The sequence below is a fragment of the Saccopteryx bilineata genome, chromosome 2, assembly GCF_036850765.1.
Source record: "Saccopteryx bilineata isolate mSacBil1 chromosome 2, mSacBil1_pri_phased_curated, whole genome shotgun sequence".
NCBI classification, from domain to species: domain Eukaryota; kingdom Metazoa; phylum Chordata; class Mammalia; order Chiroptera; family Emballonuridae; genus Saccopteryx; species Saccopteryx bilineata.
In genome coordinates, this window is record NC_089491.1 from 381,005,312 (window position 1) to 381,028,060 (window position 22,749).

Consider the following 22,749-nt stretch of genomic DNA (forward strand, 5'->3'; position numbering starts at 1 on the left):
CGTGGGGATTTAAAAACATTCTTGTTGTAATGTGAAAATTTTAACTAATAATTTTATTGTATCTAAGACAATTTCTGCTGATGGTGAAAGTGAAGGATTCATTTGCTTATGTCTGTCTTGTTTTCACCGTGGTCTTCTATAAAAGAAAACTAATTCCATAGTTATCAAACTGTACTCATTACTCAAGATCTTTTTTGTATTCATACTGAGATTCATCTTTACCGATTTCCACTAGTTTTCATTCAGAAATGAACTAAATCTGCTCAGGCGGCAAGTTCCTTATTATTTATTACTTGGTTTAATCTTATCACAGTTTGCTTTGGATTTTTTGCATTTGTGTTCATAAGTGATACTAGCCTATAATTACTAGCATTTGATTCTTTTCTCTTAGATGAGTAAACTTGAAATGAAACAAACAAATAAAGAAGAGACAAAACAAACTCTCGTAAATCCAAACGACACTCTTTCTCACTTGAATTCTGAGGCAGAGGAGGGCCAGCACCCCCCTTTTATTCCCTTACCAAACCGTTCTGCCAGATGCACCTTAAAACAGGGGTACTTATCTAGAGTGAGAAAAGATTTTAAAAGAAATTGTGTATTTTCTTCATCACACACACACATACACACACACCAGAGGTCTAGAAAGGTGCTGTTTCTATTAACATAGTTGAAACTGAATTTAGTGCCTCTTCACAAAGCAGACTTTTGTCTGTATCATAATTATACTTATTATAATTGGTTGCTTATAAGATAGCTATAATTACATTTTCCCAAGGAGGTAGATATGATTTTTCTTAGCACAAACTTGAAAAACACATGCATTATTACTTTCATCAGCAAACTAATATTTAAAAAAAAAAAATTGGCCCTGGCCGGTTGGCTCAGCGGTAGAGCGTCGGCCTGGCGGGCGGGGGACCCAGGTTCAATTCCCGGCCAGGGCACACAGGAGAAGCGCCCATCTGCTTCTCCACCCCCCCTCCTTCTTCTCTGTCTCTCTCCAACCCTCCCGCAGCCAAGGCTCCATTGGAGTAAAGACGGCCCGGGCGCTGGGGATGGCTCCTTGGCCTCTGCCCCAGGCGCTAGAGTGGCTCTGGTCGAGGCAGGGCGACGCCCCGAAGGGGCAGAGCATCGCCCCCTGGTGGGCGTGCCGGGTGGATCCCGGTCGGGCGCATGCGGGAGTCTAACTGTCTCTCTCCGTTTCCAGCTTCAGAAAAATACAAAAAAAAATACAAAAAAAAAATTTAATTGAACTTACCAGAGTGCCATTGGTTAATAAAATTATACCGAATTCAGGTGTAGAGTTTTACAATACATCATCTGTATATTGTGCTGTGTGTTCACCACCCGAGTCAAGTGTCCCTCCATCACCATCCACCCCCCTCTACCTCCGACTTCTCCAGATCCTTCCTCTCTTGTGGTCCCCACCCTGTTGTCTGTGTCTATACGTTTTTTTTTTCTTTGCTTAATCTCTTTTTCACCTAGTCCCTCCAACCCCTAATTATAGAAATAGAATAATAATAGAAACTGATATTTATTTATTGGAAACAATTTAAAATTAAACTTCTGATTGACTTCTGCACAAATTCTGAACAGCAAAATATACTTAGGGAGGTATAGCAGGTCTATTAATTGTATAAAAATAAATTTGGGGAAATAAAATAACATAGGATTAAACAAAAGATAGTAAACTAAGTGTCACGAGAACAAAAATACATTATTACAAATAGATGTAAAGATTTTGTCAGATTTATGCCTAAGTATTTTTTTTTTGAGGGGGTGCTAATGTTTAATTCAGTTGTGGTCATTTAATAACTGTGGCAGTTATTAAATGACTTGTATTTGTTTAGATTTGTAATAGTGTTTTTATGGCCCGGAGGTGATTTCCAATGGTGAATATTTTATGTGGACTTGAGAAGAATGTGTTTTCTGCTGTTGTTGGACGAAGTAGTCTATGCCTGTCAATGACGTCCAGTTGTTCAATGGTGCAAACCTAGATAATAATCAGGGTTATCCCGATAAACTCTATTTAAAAAAAAATCTATATTTGTTATTGTTTCAATTTGTTGCCCTTTTTCTTTGTAACTTTATTGTCTTTAACTTTATTCGCCTTTTGGGTTTTTTTTTGTTTGTTTTTTTATTTTTCCGAAGCTGGAAACGGGGAGGCAGTCAGACAGACTCCCACATGTGCCTGACCAGGATCCACCCGGCATGCCCACCAGGGGGTGATGCTCTGCCCCTCTGGGGCGTCACTCTGTTGCATCTAGAGTCATTCTAGCGCCTGGGGCAGAGGCCAAGGAGCCATCCCCAATGCCCGCCCGGGCCATCTTTGCTCCAATGGAGCCTAGGCTGCGGGAGGGGAAGAGAGAGACAGAGAGGAAGGAGAGGGAGAGGGGTGGAGATGCAGATGGGCACTTCTCCTGTGTGCCCTGGCCGGGAATTGAACCCGGGACTCCTGCACGCCAGGCCGACGCTCTACCGCTGAGCCAACCAGCCAGGGCCTATTTGCCTTTTGTTAATTGAGCATTTGATATGATCCTATTATTTCTTCTTTCTTAACATATCAGTTATACTTTTTAATGGTTGTGCTAGAGTTTGTAATATAATTAACAACTAATCCAAGTTCAAATTTGACTTTTAAATAACAATCGACCATTTCATGGATAGTGTATTTAATAACAAAATAATCCTAATTAGAGACTTCTACTTTTTATATAGTTTTGGTCATTTTCTTATACATATCTCTAGTTTGATTTTCGACAATAATTTGGGGGGAAATTCTCAGTCATTATTGCTTCAAATGTTTCTTCTGTCCCTTTCTTTCTTCTCCTTCTGGTATTCCCATTGTGTCATGTATGTTATACCTTTTGTAGCTGGGCCACAGTTTTTGGATAGTCTTTTCTTTTTTTCTGTCTTTGTATTCTGCTTTGCAGTTTTAGAGGTTTCTGTTGAAATTTCCTCTGACCCAGAGCCTCTTTCTTCAGCTCTGTCTGGTCTACTCATAGGCCCATCAAAGGTTTTCTTCATTTCTGGCATGGTGTTTTTGAACTCTACCATATATATATATATATATATATTTAGGATTTCCATCTCTCTGCTTATATTATCCATCTGTTCTTACATTCTATCTAATTAATCAGAACTCTTAACATATTATTCATAGTTACTTTAAATTCCTGATCTGATAATTCTAACAGCCTTATATGTCTGGTTCTGATGTTTGTTCTATCTCTTCAAATTGTATTTTTTACCATAATGATGCTTTGTGATTTTTTGATTCAATGGCAGGCACGAGATACAGGGTAAAAGGAACTGCTATAAAAAGCCTTTATAAGTGTGTTGGTACAGTCGAAGACAGGGAAAGCATTCTCTAGTCCTATAGTTAAACATCGGTCCTTTGCTGAACCTGTAGATGGTACTTGCATCAAAGAAAAGGACGTGATCTGGGGAAGAGATTGGGGCGAATGAAAGTCATACAAGTGACAGTGTTATAGAATACTTCCCAAAAGAAAGGCTCAAAAGATTATGTTATATAAAATAACTGGATAAAAAAAGATATATTGATGTTGTTCATACTTATAAATTTTAAATTCTTTATGCTTCTTGAGTGAAAATGTCATTTGTCTCAGTTAATTTCTGGCTATTGAGCTGTTTCTCTGTCTGTTTGTGTAACCCACCAGTTGACTAATAAAGAAATGGTCCTTGTGGAGACAAACACAAATAAATGAGTTACAATGAGTTCTACAGTCATTACAAAACCAGGTTACTTGAAATAATCTCCATTCACTATCATTTTATTGTTAGCCCAGTTGTGACCTTACACTTTAAATATAGAGGTCTAGAATGGGAAAACATTAATCCAGCTCAGATTTCCTGCTCTTACATAAATTCCAAGGCATGAGCTGTGAGTGAACAGACCAATAGGTCTGACACTTTCTTGGTTTGCTTTATAGACTCATCTCATAAAGTTTCTGACAACAGTGAGTGCTTCACTACTATTTACTTTGTGAAAATGATTTTATTTACTCCCCCCAAATCTTATTCTTTTATTCTCAGTGCCTGACGAGATTTATTTTTATAAATAGTAAAAAAGGTTTTTTGTTTTTTTTAAGGTCAAATAATACAAACCTCTCTTCCAATAGATGTTTCTTTTCATCAATTATGTCTTCTACTGCTGAGTTAATGTTTAGTGATATGATCTAGCTCTTCCTTAAAAAACACAGCCATGAGTGTATCTACATTGTTGCCTGTTTAAAATGCTGAGAGAATTAATGAAAGAAAATGATAAATTCTGGAAATCTAGGTTGATAATTATACTTCAACTATACCTCAAGAGTTTTATGAATATAGTAAAGGTTATACAAATAATTCTGAACTTAGAATCAGGGCATTAGGATAACAGTTAAATCTTTGCTCCTCTAGAACACTGTAACACAACAAAATAAAAGTTTTTAACATATTTAGACCTCAGTTTTATAATTTCTAAACTAAATGGGCAAAGATTAGATAATATCTAATATCCATTTTTGCATCAGAGAAATATTTTATAAATCTAAAATATTATAGATTTAGTGAAAATATTACTGTAACAATTTTCTAAATAAGGCTATACAATATGACTTCTCTTAATGACTGAGGCTTAGCTAAGTTTCAGTTTTCCTAATGGTTTAGATTTTTAAAAACCTTTATGTGACAAATCAAATAAAACATCTAATAGCCTAGGAAACTGTCACGAACCAGCATAACTCGTAATTTTCCTGTCAATGAACAACTAAGGTCTCAGGTGGGAATGGTGGAGGGTTAGAAAATAAACACAGAAAGAAAAAGGATGGGATCTGGAGGTCTGGCTGATGGCCTACCAAAAGCGCCTGCACTCCCCAAAGCCTTATTTTTATAGTGTAAAGCAAAGTCATTTGCAAATCAAAGAGAGCTCATAGGAAGTCACATTTCAGAGGAAAACCAAGAATTCTCTGAAGTGCAGAAAACCCCCACCATGCATAACATCTTAATGTCACAAAGCAGAGGGTAAAGAGAGAACTGCTTCCCCTCTCTTCAAGGGACATGGGGAATGGGAGGAGTGGAAACACAGCTAACACGGAGGTGTGGAGAAAGGCATAGCCTTCAGCAATTTAAACAATTAGAGAATTGTTGGGAAGAGCTTATACTTCTGGCTTAAGTCTTAAACTGCGAGGATCTTTGTCAGCTCGCAGTCTTCCAAAGAAAACAGTTGGAGATTTACTGAGATCAATTGCTAACATTAGAATTAACAGAATATTACTCCATATCACTTCTTTTTTAACCCTTCATGAAAACCTATACTATAATATTGCCACATGAAGTGCTCAATGCAATTTCAGGAATCAATTGCATATGTACTGCTCACAAAAATTAGGGGATATTTGATTATGTGATAATACCAAAACAACAAGTTTATTAAGACTATCAAACGAGCCCAGGCTGGTTGGTTCAGCGGTGGAGCGTCCACCTGCATGTGGATGTCCCAGGTTTCATTCCCAGCGTGACACACAGGAGAGGCGCCCATCTGCTTCTCCACCCCTGCACTTCCCACTTCTCTCTCTCTCTCTCTCTGCTCCTCCCCTAGGGGATGTTTTATCACTTCATATGAGGTGATAAAATATCCCCTTATGTTTGTGAGCAGTATATATGTTTAAAGAAAATGTTGTTGGACCTGACCAGGCGGTGGTACAGTGGATAGAGCATTGGACTGGGATGCAGAGGACCCAGGTTTGAAACACTGAGGTTGCCAGTTTGACCACGGGCTCATCTGGTTTGAGCAAGGCTCACCAGCTTGATCCCAAGGTCACTGGCTTGAGCATGGAATCATAGACATGATCCCATGGTCACTGGATTGAAGCCTAAGGTTGCTGGCTTGAGCAAGGGGTCACTCAGTCTGCAGTAGCCCCACAGTCAAGGCATATGAGAAAGCAATCAATGAACAACTAAGGTGCTGCAACAAAGAATTGATGCTTCTCATCTCTCCTTCTTCCTGTCTGTGTATCCTTATCTCTCCCTCTCTCTATCTCTCTCTGTTTCTGTCACACACACACACATACATACACACACCAAAAAAAAAAAAAAAAAAGAAAAAAAAGAAAAGAAAACTGGTCTCTGTCACACATACAAAAAAGAAAATGTCCTTGGCCCTGAAGGATATATGTGAAACCCAAGGACAAGAAAGATTCAGAGTACGTTTTACAGAAAATATTAAATGTAGTTAAGAATTAATGACAAAGGAAGCTCAAATGGGTACACAGGTTTAAATAAATTTTTTTTCAACTTCACTCTCTCTAAATTGTGTTACCACAGAGATCTACCCAGGAAGATGTAACAGCATACAGGACTTGGGTTTTTTTGTTGTTGCATTTTTTTTTGTATTTTTCTGAAGTTAGAAGCAAGGAGGCAGTCAGATAAACTCCCACATGTGCCCCACCAGGATCCACCCAGCATGCTGACCAGGGGGCAATGCTCTGCGCACCTGGGCCATTGCTCCGTTGTGGCCAGAAGAACCATTCTAGCACCTGAGGGGGAGGCCATGGAGCCATCCTCAGCGCCCGGACCAACTTTGCTCCAGTGGAGCCTTGACTGCAGGAAGGGAAGAGAGAGACAGAGAGAAAGGAGAGGGGGTAGGGTGGAGAAGCAGATGGGCCCTTCTCCTGTGTGCCCTGACTGGTAATTGAACCTGAGACTTCCACACGCCAGGCTGATGCTCTACCACTGAACCAACTGGCCAGGGCCCTACATGATTTGGTTTTAATCACACACTGTTTCCATGTTTCCATAGTGTATTGTTTCTTAGCAGTTAGAGCTTTACACATAAAGTGTTCTATGAACCCAGTTCTTCAAACTATTCATAAAAGTAGGAAGTTGGTCTTGAAGTCAGCCTTCTTTTCATTAGTGAGATGTGAGGCAAGAAAACTAAGATTTCTGAGTACCTACTCTACACCTGCTATGGTATTAGATGATTTATGAGTTATGTCTCATTTGATAGTCTTTTTTGTTTGTTTGTTTTTTAGTGAGAGGAGGGGAGGCAGTGACAGGCTCCTGCATGCACCCCCGGCAAGCCCACAGAGGGGCAATGCTCTGCCCATTTGGGGCCCTTGCTCAATTGCAACTGGAGCCACTTAGCACCTGAGGTGGAGGCCATGGAGCCATCCTCAGTGCCTGACATCAACTCTCTCTAATTGAGCCATGGCTGCAGCAGGGGAGAAGAGAGGAAGGAGAGGGGGAGGTGTGGAGAAGCAGATGGGCGCTTCTCCTGTGTGCCCCAACAGGTAATTGAACCCTGAACCTGGGACATCTGCAAGCCGAGCAGACACTCGACCGCTGAACCAACCAGCCAGGGCTCATTTGATAGTCTCAATAAATTTGTTATTTTGGTATTATCACGTCTGGTTTAAAAGTAAACAAGATGAGGTCAAGAGAGTTGAAAACATTTGTTCAGGATTTATCTAGCTAGTGGAATTGGATTGAAAACACAGAGTTATTTGGTTTCTATTCCCTGGTTTACAAAAAGGAAATGAAGAAATAAAATAATCCTAAGGCAAAGTACTTTTTTCTCATTTTTAATTATAGACTATATTTTTCTGTTTCTTTGTGTGACTCATACTTTTTATTATATTAAATATATTGAGTATAAAAATTATAATTTTGGGGTTTACTTTTTTATGCAAGCTCTATCTTCTCTGTCTGGTTGTTGTTTAAGGGGCTGGTCATTCATATTTCTCCAACTGTTAAGCTGAACCATGTCTAAATCACAATTTAATTACATTAGCATTCTTTAGTCCTACCATCAACATCTCGTTTTTTAACTGCTTTTTTTGTTTCTGTTGCATTTGAGCAGGGAGAAATACCATTTCAAATAATTGAGGGTTCATCTTTGGATTCACTTCAGCACTGGTCTGAAAGCTATACCCATGAGAATGTACAGGACTCCACTAATGCTCTCTGCATAACATCGCCTATCCAGCTGCAAACCTTGGGGAGCAGGACGCGGGAATGAGTGAAATGTCCACCTATTTAGGTCTAAATGTATCTAACTTCTAAATATGGATGGTTAGGGAACATACAGACTCTGTGTGCCAGTTCATTTCTTATACCTGTCTTAAAACACTACCTCATAAAACACCTGTCAGCTTTTTCTCTTTTTGCTTTTATGCTGTAGGCAAATAATGACATATAAAAATATACTCAAACATTTCAATTAAGTAGTATAGTCACTGACACATATTTTTCCACTTCTAAATCTTGCTTTTGGAATTAGTTTTTTAAGCAGTAAGAAGTAAGGGCATTTTGTTTTATGTATATTTTTCTGAGCACATGCAGATGTCCAAAGAAGCAGACGCACTAGATGTGAGAAGGACACAGCCCAGTTTTAGAGCTGCTGTCCAGTGCTTCCCAGATTCACTGGGGAAGAAAGCTAAGGTTCTAGCAAGGGCAAGCCACTTCCCTTAGCAGCTCTGACCGCCCCACATGTCAAAGGAATTGAGGGAAAGGGGGGGTCTTGAAAGTCTATCTCCCAGAAACACCAAATCTAAATTTTCTTAGCCCTAAGAAAGTGACTCAGTAGATTCTAGCAGATGAAACACTAACGGATTTCTTATCCAATTATTCCAGGTTAATATTGGGGGGAAGGAAAGCGCTAGAAGGTTTTTATTTAGGATATCCAGTGTTCCTATTTGTATTCACCAACTAAATGAGATTAATCCATCAAATCTTTCCAAAAAATATCACTGAAGCTAATTATAAGTTAAATGTCACAATTTTCTTTAAGGTCAATGGATTCCACCATATAAATGTGCCATGGTATTGCTTGTAGTTTAAGGACTATAGGCATATACGCATAATTAAATGGTTTGATAACTAAAGAGAGAAATCCTGCCCCATGGGTAGCTCTGGCTTCAAGGACATGGACTCTACCAATGGGGTTATACTGAAGATTCCCAGACACAGATTCCTAAATGGATGTCAACATCAATATCAACCCACTTCTCTTTATTTGCATGTCTGCTGCCACAATGTCAGGATATTTGGCTCAAAATTGTTTTGCATGGGAGAATATGTGTTGACAGTTATTGATTTATCAGTCAATATGATATTGCTTTATAGAACATTACCATTTTCATTCAAGGCACCGTGCCAGGATCAGAGTATAAAAAACACCTCAGAAACAATCCTTACCTTGTAGTAAAAATGCAAATCTACTTGCTCATTCTTAAGTTAAAATACATGGTATGTGTACATTGGAGTCTGTTCACAAAGTTTGAACTTACATAGGACTTAATAAAATTTGGAAGTCACAGCAGAGGCCCTGGCCAGTGGCTCAGTGGATAGAGTGTCCATCCCATGTATGGACATCCCAGGTTTAATTCTCGGGTCCGGGGACACAGGAAAAGCAACTGTAAAGCCAGAAGCCAGGGCCACTATCACAGCCGCCTGGCCCATGCTGTTTCGCGTTGGATTCGGACAGTCGGTAAAGAAACAACGGAGCCAAAAACTGGTGGGCCATCATCTTTAATCCTAGTTTGCACCCAGCGGGCAAGTAAAAACACACACTGAGCTCCAAAACCCACTCACATTCAGTGCTCACAAAGCTACTACTGACTTATCCGAGTTTCCTAGAATCAAAGGTTTCTAGCTCACCAGACTTATTCACCTCTGTTTCCCATTTCTTTCCTTCTCCCTGCACAAACTCTGCACAAACTGGCTTCTCACTCAACACTCTGCCATCTTGGCTGTTCTCCTGGCCTCCTCCATGTGGCCTCTCTCCTCTCTCCTCTCTGCTGTCTCCTCTAATGATAATCTCAGGAACCGAGAGCACAAGCTCCCGTTCTGCCCCTATTTTATAGTGTAGAAATCCAAACCTTTAATCCAATATACAAAATAGGGAAGTCTCTAATACAAAGTCACTTATCAGAGACATGATGGGATTGTACCACCCCACATCAAAAAGGATGGGAAAGGCTTAATCCCAAAACCAAGCCCCAGGCTACAATGATTCTACCTGCCCACAGCCCGCCCCCCACACACATTAATATCACCTGGGTGATAGCCTCCACGTGGGCAGCACAATCTTTAACAAAGTGAGCATAATATATTTTATCTGCCCAACAGCAACCATCTGCTTTTTCCCCTTCCCTTTCACCCTTTTCCCTCTCTTTCCCTCCTACAGTCAGTGGCTCATTGGTTCAAGCATGGCCCAGGTGCTGAGGTGCATCAGTCTCAGGCACTAAAAATAGCTCAGTACTCAAGCATCAGGACCAGACAAGAATTGCCAGGTTGATCCCAGTCAGGGGACATGTGGGAGTCTATCTCTGCTCCTTTTGCTTAAAAAAAAAAAAAAAAAAAAAAAAAGTCACAGTAGAGATTTAATTACTAAATCTGGGAATCAAACCAGTTTTTACTTAATTTGCTCCCTTAGTTACTAGGTGCATTTGCACTCTGACGTATTTCATTTTGGGAGAGCTTTTTTAAAATTAAACTTTTTAAAATTTAAGTTAATTGTAGATAATATATATAACTATAGATAATTCATACACAATTGTGAGAAATAATACAGAAAGATCCCATGTATCTGTTACCCAGTTTTACCATCTTGCTAAACTATAATGGAATATCATCCCCAAAATACTGACTTATGTATAGTCAAGACGTGAAACATTCTCCTCACTACAAAATTCCCTAAAGTTGCCCTTTTATAGCAACATCACTTCATTCTTGCCCACTCCATCCTTAACCCTTGACAACCTGTAATCTGTTGTTTATTTCTATTTTGGAATTTCAAAGGTGCAACATACATGATATCATACAGTATGTAACCTCTGGGACTGGATTTTTCACCCAGGAGAGTTCTAGGAGATTCCTTTAGGTTGCTGCATATGTCAATGGTTAATTCCTTTTTATTGATGAACGGCATTCCATGGTATTGGATGCATCACAGGTTTTAGCAGCATCCATAATACAGTATAGTTATAGCCATCACACTATACATTAAATTCCAGAACTTATTCCTTTTATGACTTCATAATCTTTGACCAGCATCTCCTCATTTCACCCATCTCCAGCCCCTGCCAACCTCCGTTCCACTCTTTGATTCTTTTGAGTTATCACTTTCCCTACCAATTTTACATTTAAATAAAATCATATCATATTTGTCTCTGTCTGAATTACTTCATTGGTACAAAACCCTCAAGGTCCAATCACTGTTGTCACAAATGATAACATGCCCATCTTTTTCATGGCTGCATAATATGCCATTGGGTATGTGTCCCACGTTTTCTTTTCCTATCATTAATAGACACTTAGGTTGTTTCTGTGTCTTGGCATCATGGATGCTGCTGCAATGAACACAGGAGTGCAGATATCTCCATGAGATTCTGATTTCGTTTCCTTCGGATAAATACCTAAAAATAGGATTGGTGGATTGTGTAGTATTTTATTTTTAATGTTTTGAAGAAACTCTATACTGATTTTTATAGTGGCTTTATCAATATGCATTCCTACCCACTGTGCATAAGAGTGCCCTTTCCTCCACACCCTCACCAGTGTCGGTTATCTCTTGTCTTTTTGATAATAGACCTTCTAACAGGTGTGCCAGACAATGTCTATTGTGGTTTTGATTTGCATTTTCCCGCTTATTAGTGATGGTAAGCAATTTTCACGTACTTATTGATAATTTGTATGTCTTCTTTGGGAAAATGATAATTGCACCTTACTAATGATACTGATGCTGAGCATCTTTTTATGTGATTATTCGCCATATGGATATCCTCTTCTGTGAAATGTCTCTTCATGTGCTTTTCTAATTTTCTAATTGAATTTGTTTTTTTTTGTTTTTATTGTTGAGGTTCTAATGTTTATCTCTTACATGTCAGTGTTTTGTTGAATATGTAGCTTTTAAGTATTATTTCCCAGTAAATAGGTTGACGTTTTGAACTCTTACCAGGGTATGTTACCGGAGGAAAAAAATTTAATTTTGATGAAGCCCCATTTATAAATGATTTTTTTTATGGATTATGAATTTTGTGTCCAATCTAAGAAATATTTGCTTAGGTCTGGAACCCAAATATATTTTTTTCCAAATTTTATATTCGAAGTTATAAATTTAAGTTGCAATCCATATCGAGTTAATATTATGAAGTGCGTAGACTTATGTTGGAGTATATTTTTACCCCTATAAATGTTTAATTAATTTTTCATCTTTGTCAAAAATCAGACCTATATTTATGGGCCCATTTCTTAGTTTTCTCTTCAGTTCTATTGATTAACATATTTCCCCATGTATAAGATGACCCCACATATAAGACACACCTTAATTTTGGGGCCTAAAATTTGAAAATAAACGTATTACGTAAAGTTATTGAACTCGTTTCATTCATCATAAAATTCATACAACTCCTCATCACTGCCAAAACCTCCATCCATTAGCTTGTCCTCATCTGTGTCTGATGACAAATCACTCTCTTCATATACTGCCTCGTCCTCAGTTCCATCTGTGACATTTGAAATGCCACAATCACTATATCAGTTTTCAGACCCCAAAGTTTTCGGGGAAAGGTGCATCTTATACATGGGAAAATATGGTATGTAACTAGTCCTCTAATACAATGGTCTTGATTTCTGTAGCTATGTAATAAGTCTTTAAATAATGTAGAATGATACTTCTTACATTACTATTCTCTTTCAAAATTTGTTTTAGCTATTTAATTTTCTTTGCTTTTCCATATATTCAATATGTTAGAGTAGTCTTGTCTATCTGTACCTACAAAAAATGATGTGATGGCCCTGGCCGGTTGGCTCAGTGGTAGAGCGTCAGCCTGGCGTGCAGAGGTCCCGGGTTCGATTCCCGGCCAGGGCACACAGGAGAAGTGCCCATCTGCTTCTCCACCCCTCCCCTTCTCCTTCCTTTCTGTCTCTTTCTTCCCCTCCCACAGCCAAGGCTCCATTGGAGCTAAGATGGCCCGGGCGCTGGGGATGGCTCGTTGGCCACTGCCCCAGGCGCTAGAGTGGCTCTGGTCAGAACAGAGCGACGCCCCGGAGGGGCTGAGCATCGCCCCCTGGTGGGCAGAGCGTTGCCCCCTGGTGGGCGTGCCGGGTGGATCCCGGTCGGGTGCATGCGGGAGTCTGTCTGTCTCTCCCCGTTTCCAGCTTCAGAAAAATACAAAAAAAAAAAAAAGTGATAATTTTGATAGTAATTGCATTAAACTTGTATACCCATTTTTACTGTATTGTCTTCAGGTTCACAAACATGATATATACTTTAATTTACTTAGATCTTTTTTTTAAATTATCACTACTAAGTGGGAAGTGGGAAGGCAGAGAGATGGATTCACATGCACCCTGACTCGGACCACCCAGCAAGACCTCTACTGGGCAATGCTGTGCCCATCTGAGACATTGCTCCATTGCTCAGCAACTGAGCTATTTTTGGTGTCTGAGACAAGACCTTGGAGCCATCCTTAGTGTCCAGGGCCAACTTTGCTCAAACCATTTGAGCCATGGCTATGGGAGGAAAAGAAAGAGAGAGAAGAGGAGGGGTGGAGAAGTAGGTGGTCACTTTTGTGTGCCCTGACTTGGAACTGAACAAGGGACTTTCTCAACTTGGCTGACACTGTACTGCTAAGCCAACTGGCTAGGGCCAAGATCTTCTTTCTTTACTTTTATCAAGACTGGATAGTTTCAGCTCCCAAATATTATACATATTTTGTTAGATTTACGTTATCCATGTATTCACTATAAAAAAATAAGTATTTGTGTGTGTTTATTTTGTATTTTTTTATTTTTAATTTATTTATTTTGGAGAGGAGAGACAGAGAAAGCAAACAAGTGAGAGAGAAGTTGAGGGAGGAGCAGGAAGCATCAACTCCAATATGTGCTTTGACCAGGTAAGCCTGGGGTTTCAAACTGGCAACCTCAGTGTGCCAGGTAGATGCATTATTCACTGAGCCACCACTGTCAGGCTATATATTTAATTTTTAACTTGCCATTTTGCTATACTAAATTTTTGGTCTTAATTTTCTTTCTTTCTTTCTTTCTTTCTTTCTTTCTTTCTTTCTTTCTTTCTTTCTTTCTTTTGTAACAGCTTGAGATTTTCTATGTAGACAATTATGTCATCTGCATAAAGTAAGTTTTATTTCTTCCTGTTGGATCTATATAAACTTTACTTTCTTTTCTTAACTTACCAACTGTTTACAACTTCTAGTACTATGTTAAAGAAGGGTTGAGTGGACAAATTTACTTTATTCCTGATATTATTGGGAAATTATTCATTCTCAGATGATTAAGAATAAAATGTTTTGCATGTTCTTCTGGTTGTTTTGTAGATGCTGTGTGTCATATTGAGGAAGTTCTTTTTATTACTATATGTCTGAATTTTAATATATATGTTGTGAATGGATGTCGAGTTTTCCCAAATGTCTTTTCTGTATTAATTGATGTTATCATTTTCCCCCCTATAATCCGTTACTATGGTGGATTACTTTGATATTGGGGTGAGCTTTGTAGTCTGTACCTTTTAATGGAATGTAAAAATTGACAGCTTTAATGTATGTTATTGAATCTATGTGTGCAGATTTATTTCTAATGTTCTCTTATTATCTTTTTTTTATGTCTATGGAGATTGTATTAGGATTCCCTGTTTCATTCCCAATGGTAAATTTTATCTTTTTTTTTTTCAATTTTACTACAATTTATTAACTATAGTGTTTTCAAAGAACCATATTTTTGTTTCATTAGTTTTTTTCTACAGTTTTGTGTTTTGATTTTACTTATTTCTATTGTATTTTTTTCCTCAGCTTGATTGAGTTTTATTTTGTTCTTTTTTTTTTTTTGTACTTTTCTGAAGCTGGAAATGGGGAGAGACAGTCAGACAGACTCCCGCATGCGCCCGACCGGGATCCACCCAGCACGCCCACCAGGGGCGATGCTCTGCCTACCAGGGGGCGATGCTCTGCCCCTCCGGGGCGTCGCTCTGCCGCGACCAGAGCCACTCTAGCGCCTGGGGCAGAGGCCAAGGAGCCATCCCCAGCGCCTGGGCCATCTTTGCTCCAACGGAGCCTTGGCTGCGGGAGGGGAAGAGAGAGACAGAGAGGAAGGAGGGGGTGGGGGTGGAGAAGCAAATGGGCGCTTCTCCTATGTGCCCTGGCCGGGAATCGAACCCGGGTCCCCCACACACCAGGCCGACGCTCTACCACTGAGCCAACCGGCCAGGGCCTATTTTGTTCTTTATATACAACTTTGGGCATTGCTCTAGGTGTTATATAATCTACACATAGTTTTCACAGCCTAATGATTCCATCATTTACACATTTAAGAGTCATTTAGAAAACATCTCTATTTACATACTGTCACCCTCCCCCACTTATAACATTAGTGCTTTAAATACTTCGTCTACTACATGTAAACACACACCAGACATTCTTTCACTCTTTTCTTCAACCTCCAATATAAAGAAACTCAAGAGAAGAAGATGGCTCTATTGAACCATAATTTTGCTTGCTTTGTGGTCTTTTTTTCTTCCAGATGTTTGTAATGTTTTCAGTGTTGGTTTTGAAGATAATCACCTAGCTGAATATACAAGAACATTCAGAAAGAGGCAGAAATTCTTATATAAACAAGTAACTACGGCAAGAGGAACCTAAATAAAAACATAATTCAAATTTAGCAATTGTTTTTGTAGACAGAAATGATAGTTGGGATTCTGACTTGAGTTTGAACAATCAATTGAACATTTAACAAAGTTTTAATTTGGAAGTAAGTCCAAAGATTAATTTGATTTATATTATTCTATCATTGATTTAGCAGATTTTTAAAATAAATTAAAATTCTAGTGTAACTCATGTTTCAAAGGGGAAAAAAAGGTTTTAAATTTATGTTTAGTGAAGTGGATTAATTCAGAACTATAGCATTTCCTTTCCCAAGTATAATAGTCCCAAGATGACTTGTTAAACTTTATTTCCAGAACGTAAAGTATGCATTTTAAAATATGTCATTTCTATATACAGTGAGGGATTTTTATTTCCACACTTCTACTTCTGTAAAATCTTAAATTGATGATATACTGAGGAAGTTGGGAGACATTTTTCTTTTTAATTCAGGATGTTTAATTGGCTGTCAATCTCTCAAATTCCTTGAATCTTTAGTTTCTTAATAAAAAAAGGTTCAGTATAATTTGGAAAAAAATGTGCACAAACTCTCCTACTTTTAAACAATTGGGTGGATAGCAAGGAAATTAATATACAGTAATTTATGCATACTAATTAAGATATTAATTCAATTTAATATCTATATTATAAAGCAGGTTTTTGAGTTATTGAAAAAATGTATACCCAATAATGTAATTTATTAACATGCCATCTATTGGTAGGAAATCTTTCCCTTTAAAGCATAGATATAAATGATCTATAATTAGAAGCATGATATTTTGTTTCCAATATTTTATTATGATATTATTTCAAACTTTTGAAAAGTATCATAAATAGTACAAGGAACTCCCATATATAGTCTTTAGGCAACTTCACTATTAGTTTGCATTTTCCTTATTTGAGTTATCATTTTTTCTACATATAATTATATAAAATACTTTTTCAGCCATTTTTTTAAATAGATACATAGATTGGATATATAGTGCCCCTGTATTCCAGAAAAACTTAAGTGAATATGTCCTATATAACCACAGTACAGTTAATTAAAAATATAAAGATTAATTAACTATAATACTATTTAGTCTATATTCCACACCTAATTTTTTCAGTTGTCTCAATTTTATCTTTTAGGACAATTTTTTTTCTTTTTTTTTTCTTTTCTTTCTTTTTTTTTAAAAGATTTTATTTATTCATTATAGAGAGGGGAGAGAGAGAGAGAAGGGGGAGGAGCAGGAAGCATCAACTCCCATATGTGCCTTGACCAGACAAGCCCAGGGTTTTGAACCGGCAACCTCAGTGTTTCCAGGTTGACGCTTTATCCACTGTGCCACTACAGGTCAGGCCAATTTTTTTTTCTTGATCCAGAATCTAATACAGTCTCATGCATTTCACATCATGTCTTTTTTTTTTGTATTTTTCTGAAGTTGGAAATGGGGAGGTAGTCAGACAGACTTCCGCATGCGCCGACCGGGATCCACCCAGCACGCACACCAGGGGGCGATGCTCTGCCCATCTGGGGCATCGCTCTGTTGCAACCAGTTGTAAACAGTTGGTAAGTTAAGAAAAGAAAGTAAAGTTTATATAGATCCAACAGGAAGAAATAAAACTTACTTTATGCAGATGACATAATTGTCTACATAGAAAATCTCAAGCTGTTACAAAAGAAAGAAAGAAAGAAAGAAAGAAAGAAAGAAAGAAAGAAAGAAAGAAAGAAAATTAAGACCAAAAATTTAGTATAGCAAAATGGCAAGTTAAAAATTAAATATATAGCCTGACAGTGGTGGCTCAGTGAATAATGCATCTACCTGGCACACTGAGGTTGCCAGTTTGAAACCCCAGGCTTACCTGGTCAAAGCACATATTGGAGTTGATGCTTCCTGCTCCTCCCTCAACTTCTCTCTCACTTGTTTGCTTTCTCTGTCTCTCCTCTCCAAAATAAATAAATTAAAAATAAAAAAATACAAAATAAACACACACAAATACTTATTTTTTTATAGTGAATACATGGATAACGTAAATCTAACAAAATATGTATAATATTTGGGAGCTGAAACTATCCAGTCTTGATAAAAGTAAAGAAAGAAGATCTTGGCCCTAGCCAGTTGGCTTAGCAGTACAGTGTCAGCCAAGTTGAGAAAGTCCCTTGTTCAGTTCCAAGTCAGGGCACACAAAAGTGACCACCTACTTCTCCACCCCTCCTCTTCTCTCTCTTTCTTTTCCTCCCATAGCCATGGCTCAAATGGTTTGAGCAAAGTTGGCCCTGGACACTAAGGATGGCTCCAAGGTCTTGTCTCAGACACCAAAAATAGCTCAGTTGCTGAGCAATGGAGCAATGTCTCAGATGGGCACAGCATTGCCCAGTAGAGGTCTTGCTGGGTGGTCCGAGTCAGGGTGCATGTGAATCCATCTCTCTGCCTTCCCACTTCCCACTTAGTAGTGATAATTTAAAAAAAAGATCTAAGTAAATTAAAGTATATATCATGTTTGTGAACCTGAAGACAATACAGTAAAAATGGGTATACAAGTTTAATGCAATTACTATCAAAATTATCACTTTTTTTTTTTTGTATTTTTCTGAAGCTGGAAACGGGGAGAGACAGACAGACTCCCGCATGCACCGGACCGGGATCCACCCGGCATGCCCACCAGGGGGCAACGCTCTGCCCACCAGGGGGCGATGCTCAGCCCCTCCGGGGCATCGCTCTGTTCTGACCAGAGCCACTCTAGCGCCTGGGGCAGTGGCCAAGGAGCCATCCCCAGCGCCCGGGCCATCTTAGCTCCAATGGAGCCTTGGCTGTGGGAGGGGAAGAAAGAGACAGAAAGGAAGGAGAGGGGGAGGGGTGGAGAAGCAGATGGGCGCTTCTCCTGTGTGCCCTGGCCGGGAATTGAACCCAGGACTCCTGCACGCCAGGCTGACGCTCTACCACTGAGCCAACCGGCTAGGGCCTCACATCATGTTTTTTTAATCTTTTTAAAATTAGAATACTGCTTTAGCCTTTGTCTTTTTTCACTTTGGCTGGTTTACTCAGTGAGTACACACCAGGTATTGTGTAGAATGTCTCTAATTTGAAGTTTTTTGTTCCCTTATAATTATATTTCAGTGAGTTATTATTATCAAGGATACTAACATAGTGATGGTATATCCTTTGAAATGCTTCATATTGGGAGACAACTTACAGATTTATCAAAATTTGTAAGGTCAGTGTTGATCATTTTGTTAAGGTAGTGTTCACTAGTTTTCTTTAATATGAAACTATTTCCCCTTTGTAATCAATTATTAATTTATAGGGTCACACTTTGGAACTATGTATTTTGCTCCTTATCAAACTTTCACTAAGTATTCAGAGCACACATTGAGAATTATCTAAATTCCTTACCTCTTCTCTAGTGATAGTTGGCTTTCCACTGTAAGAAGTAATGGCCTTTTTCTATTAATATATTTTTTTTATTTATATCAGTATGGGCTTACTAATTCTTAGTTAAGTCAATGAGTTGCAACTGTTTACTATCATCATTAATTTTGAAGTTCAAATTATCCTAGAGTTGGCCAGTTGGGGCCCTTCTAAGCTCGTAACTAAGTTCTTTAGATATAATTTTTTATTCTTTGAGTCTTCTTACTTCCTAATGCAATGAAATGTTCCAGGATCAACTTAAACTTTTCTTCTCCTATTCCTGAAATCAGTTTTTTTGTATCATTGATAAGCTCCCCTCAACTCATATTTCTGTTTTCAAAGATCATCTTGTGCTACCTGCTGCTAAAAATGGGTGGATACTGTTCACTCATATGTGTTGTTCAGTCATAGAGTTTTAAGTAGGAGACCAGCAGTAGTACCAGCGATTCTGTTCGGGCCAACACTTCAAGTCAGCAGCATCTATTTTTATAAACAAATCAATATATTACTTAATAAAACTGTCTTTTTCTTTCCAGTGTAATTGAGATATAATTGACATGTAGTGCTGTATAAGCTTAAGTTGTACAGCGTAATGATTTGACTTACTACTGTGAAATAATTACTACAGTTAGTTTAACATTCATGATCTCATATGGCTACAAAAAAAAGGGAAAAGGAGAAAAAGTTACTTTTTAAAAATATATTGAAACAACTTTGGGCTGTATGACTGAATTTTTGCCGTGTGTGTGTGTGTGTGTGTGTGTGTGTGTGTGTGTATTTAAATTGTCTAGATATTGTATCTAGTAATCCAGACTCAGTCTTCTCACATTGTTGTTTAGTTTTCACTTTGTAAAATGCTTTAATTGCCACTAACTTTCTAAAGCAGTTTAAGAAATAAAGGATACAATCTTCATGAAATTTCTTTGTAAGTTTCTAGTGCTAGAAAATAAAAGCTATTATTATGGGGCCAAAGTAAAGTTCATATTATCTTTTTTATTCTGTCCAATCTTTCCATTTCTTTCTTGTGTTCCTTTCTTCTATCTTCTCATCATTCTTTTGACTCTTCTTACTTCATTTAACAAGACACACTTATGGTCCTTTCTCTCTCTCTCCCTCTCCCTCAGAAAAGATTGACAATGAATCAGCATACCTCTCCCAATTGCCTTTACTTGGTGTTCCTTGACAGATCACAGAGACTTCCCCAAGCCCAGGCAATACTAAAATGTATCAGTGAACTACAAAGGAGAAACTTACATCCTCTTAGTCCTTCTAATTCTCCAGTCTTGTCCACATAACTTATCAAACATCTCTTCCAAACTGAGCATTAGCAAATAAAAAAAATCAGGTCACTTTACGTAATGGTGATAAATTGGGGGAAATTGAGAGCAATGGTATATCTTTAAGCTCCGGAAATCTTTATTATATGCGGCTTAAGTGTCTGTTTGTCACCGATAGCTTATTGGTTGCTTGCGTAACTGTACTAGCCAATGGGGTGAAGTTGCCACGGCTGAAAGCAAATTGAGCGGGTCAGGGGGAAGGTGAACATTTGTTTGCATTGGCAATCATTTGTTTTACATAAAAACTACGTCTTAACGTAATTTCTTTTAAGAATGACTCCTAGAAAATACAGCACTGAAGAGGAGAGAAAAGGAGCTAAAGCTGCACAAAAACGGCTTTCTCGACAAAAAGAAACCACTGAGCAGAGAAAGACAAGGCTTGCTTCAGTCGCAGAGCAAATGCGTCTTTCTCGCAGCCTGGAAACATCAGTGAAATTAGTGAAAGGGCAATATTGTGTCCTAAAAATTCTGATGTAGACAAACTAAATGATGATGTCTTAAATATCATAGAAGGGAATGACACAACATATTTAAGTGTTGATTCCGATGTAGCTGATAAGAAAGCGAGTGCCAACAACTTTCCAACAGAATTTTTAAATAGTCTGTCGCCTTCTGGCATGCCACCTCACAAACTGAGGTTAAAGATTGGAGCAATTATTTTGCTGTTAAGAAATCTTAACACCAGAAGGGGTCTTTGCAATGGTACAAAACTAGAGGTTCTCCAATTGAAAAATAATGTCATAATAGCTAAGTCTTTGACTGGCTTCTCTAAAGGTGAAATACATGTCATTCCAAGAATTGATTTGGCTCCACCTCAAACAGGGTTGCCGTTTCAATTGAGACGTAGATAATTTCCTGTAAAACTTGCCTTTGCTATCAATGAGTCTCAGGGCCAAACGCTTAAGCGTGTTGGCATTTTTTTACCTGAGCCTACATTTGGACACGGTCAACTTTATGTTGCCTGTTCAAGAGTTCGTGAAAGAATGGACGTAAAATTAAAAATAATTGATGGTCCTCTGCAAGGTGAGCTTAAAAATGATGGAAAGATCTACACAAGAAATGTTGTGTACAAAGAGATCTTTGACATGTATATTAACATTTTATTATTTAAATCACCTTTATTTATTGAGCTAGCCGTGGCTCTTAAGAAATGTACCGCCTGTGGTTTCCTTCATTGCACTCTACTTTAAGCAATTAAGCAAGTAGAAAGGGAAAACCCTGTGGGGCACTAAGCAAAGGGGCATCCTCGTCGCCTGCCCTGGGTAATTCAGTTTGAATTAGCAGACACCTTTGCACAAATCATTTTAATTACAATTTATACTATCTAGAACAGCGGCCATTTCGTATGACCACTGGGCTTTCTAGTAAAAGAATAATCTTCCATTGCTTAATGACTACCATGCCTCCCATCCTTCTACATCAAACCTAAAACCCCTGCTTCCTTTTCTAAATGTGCCTGAACGCTTTTTCTCTGCGTATTCTTCCTCCTTTGGAATACCCCCTGCAGATGGTGTGATAAGCCATCAGCTAATTTGAATTAATTTTGCTAAACTGGGAAGAAGTAGATGTCCCTATCTGAGACAACAGAATTTCTCCTCTAGATCCCCAGAAATACCATGGGAGAATCATTAGCCCTGTAATAGGTTCCCGTGGCGTTTCCCACGCTTAGATTGCCACAGATGTTTGCTGTTAATAGGATTTTGTGTTCCATGCCAAACATTCTTATGTCACTGTTACTTTTTAGAAAACTATAAAATTATGACTAACAGATTTGGCTTGTATTTTCAAGAAACTAATTTTCTGGCAAAGGAAAACTTTGGGAAAAATTTTGGGTGAATAAAATAATTTATTTCTTGAGTTCTCATTGCAAATGAAAAATAATACATTCATTAAACTTTTAAATAAAATAACCCATACCTGACTCCCCCCCAAAAAAAGAACCACATTTAATTTAAATTAGAAAAGGCTTAACTATCTAAGGAGAAACAATTAGTTCCACTATCAAAAGTCTTCTGGTGATCACCATCATTAGCTTCTCTGAGAAGAATTTGCTTGCGCAGCAGGTAAAGAATAGAATTAAAGAAGTCACTAGCCTGACCAGTGGTGGCGCAGTGGATAAAGCTTCAACCTGGAATGCTGGCTGAGATCACCAGTCCAAAACCCTGGGCTTGCCTGGTCCAGGCACATATAGGAATTGATGCTTCCTGCTCCTCCCCCACTTCTTTCTCTCTCACACCTCTCTAAAGTGAATAAATAATAACAATTAAAACAAAGAAGTCACCAACAAGTCAAAGGCCTATATTTGAAGTTGTAAGAATCTTTTCTAAAATAATTATTCCGTTATTTTCCAAAATAAATTATTCA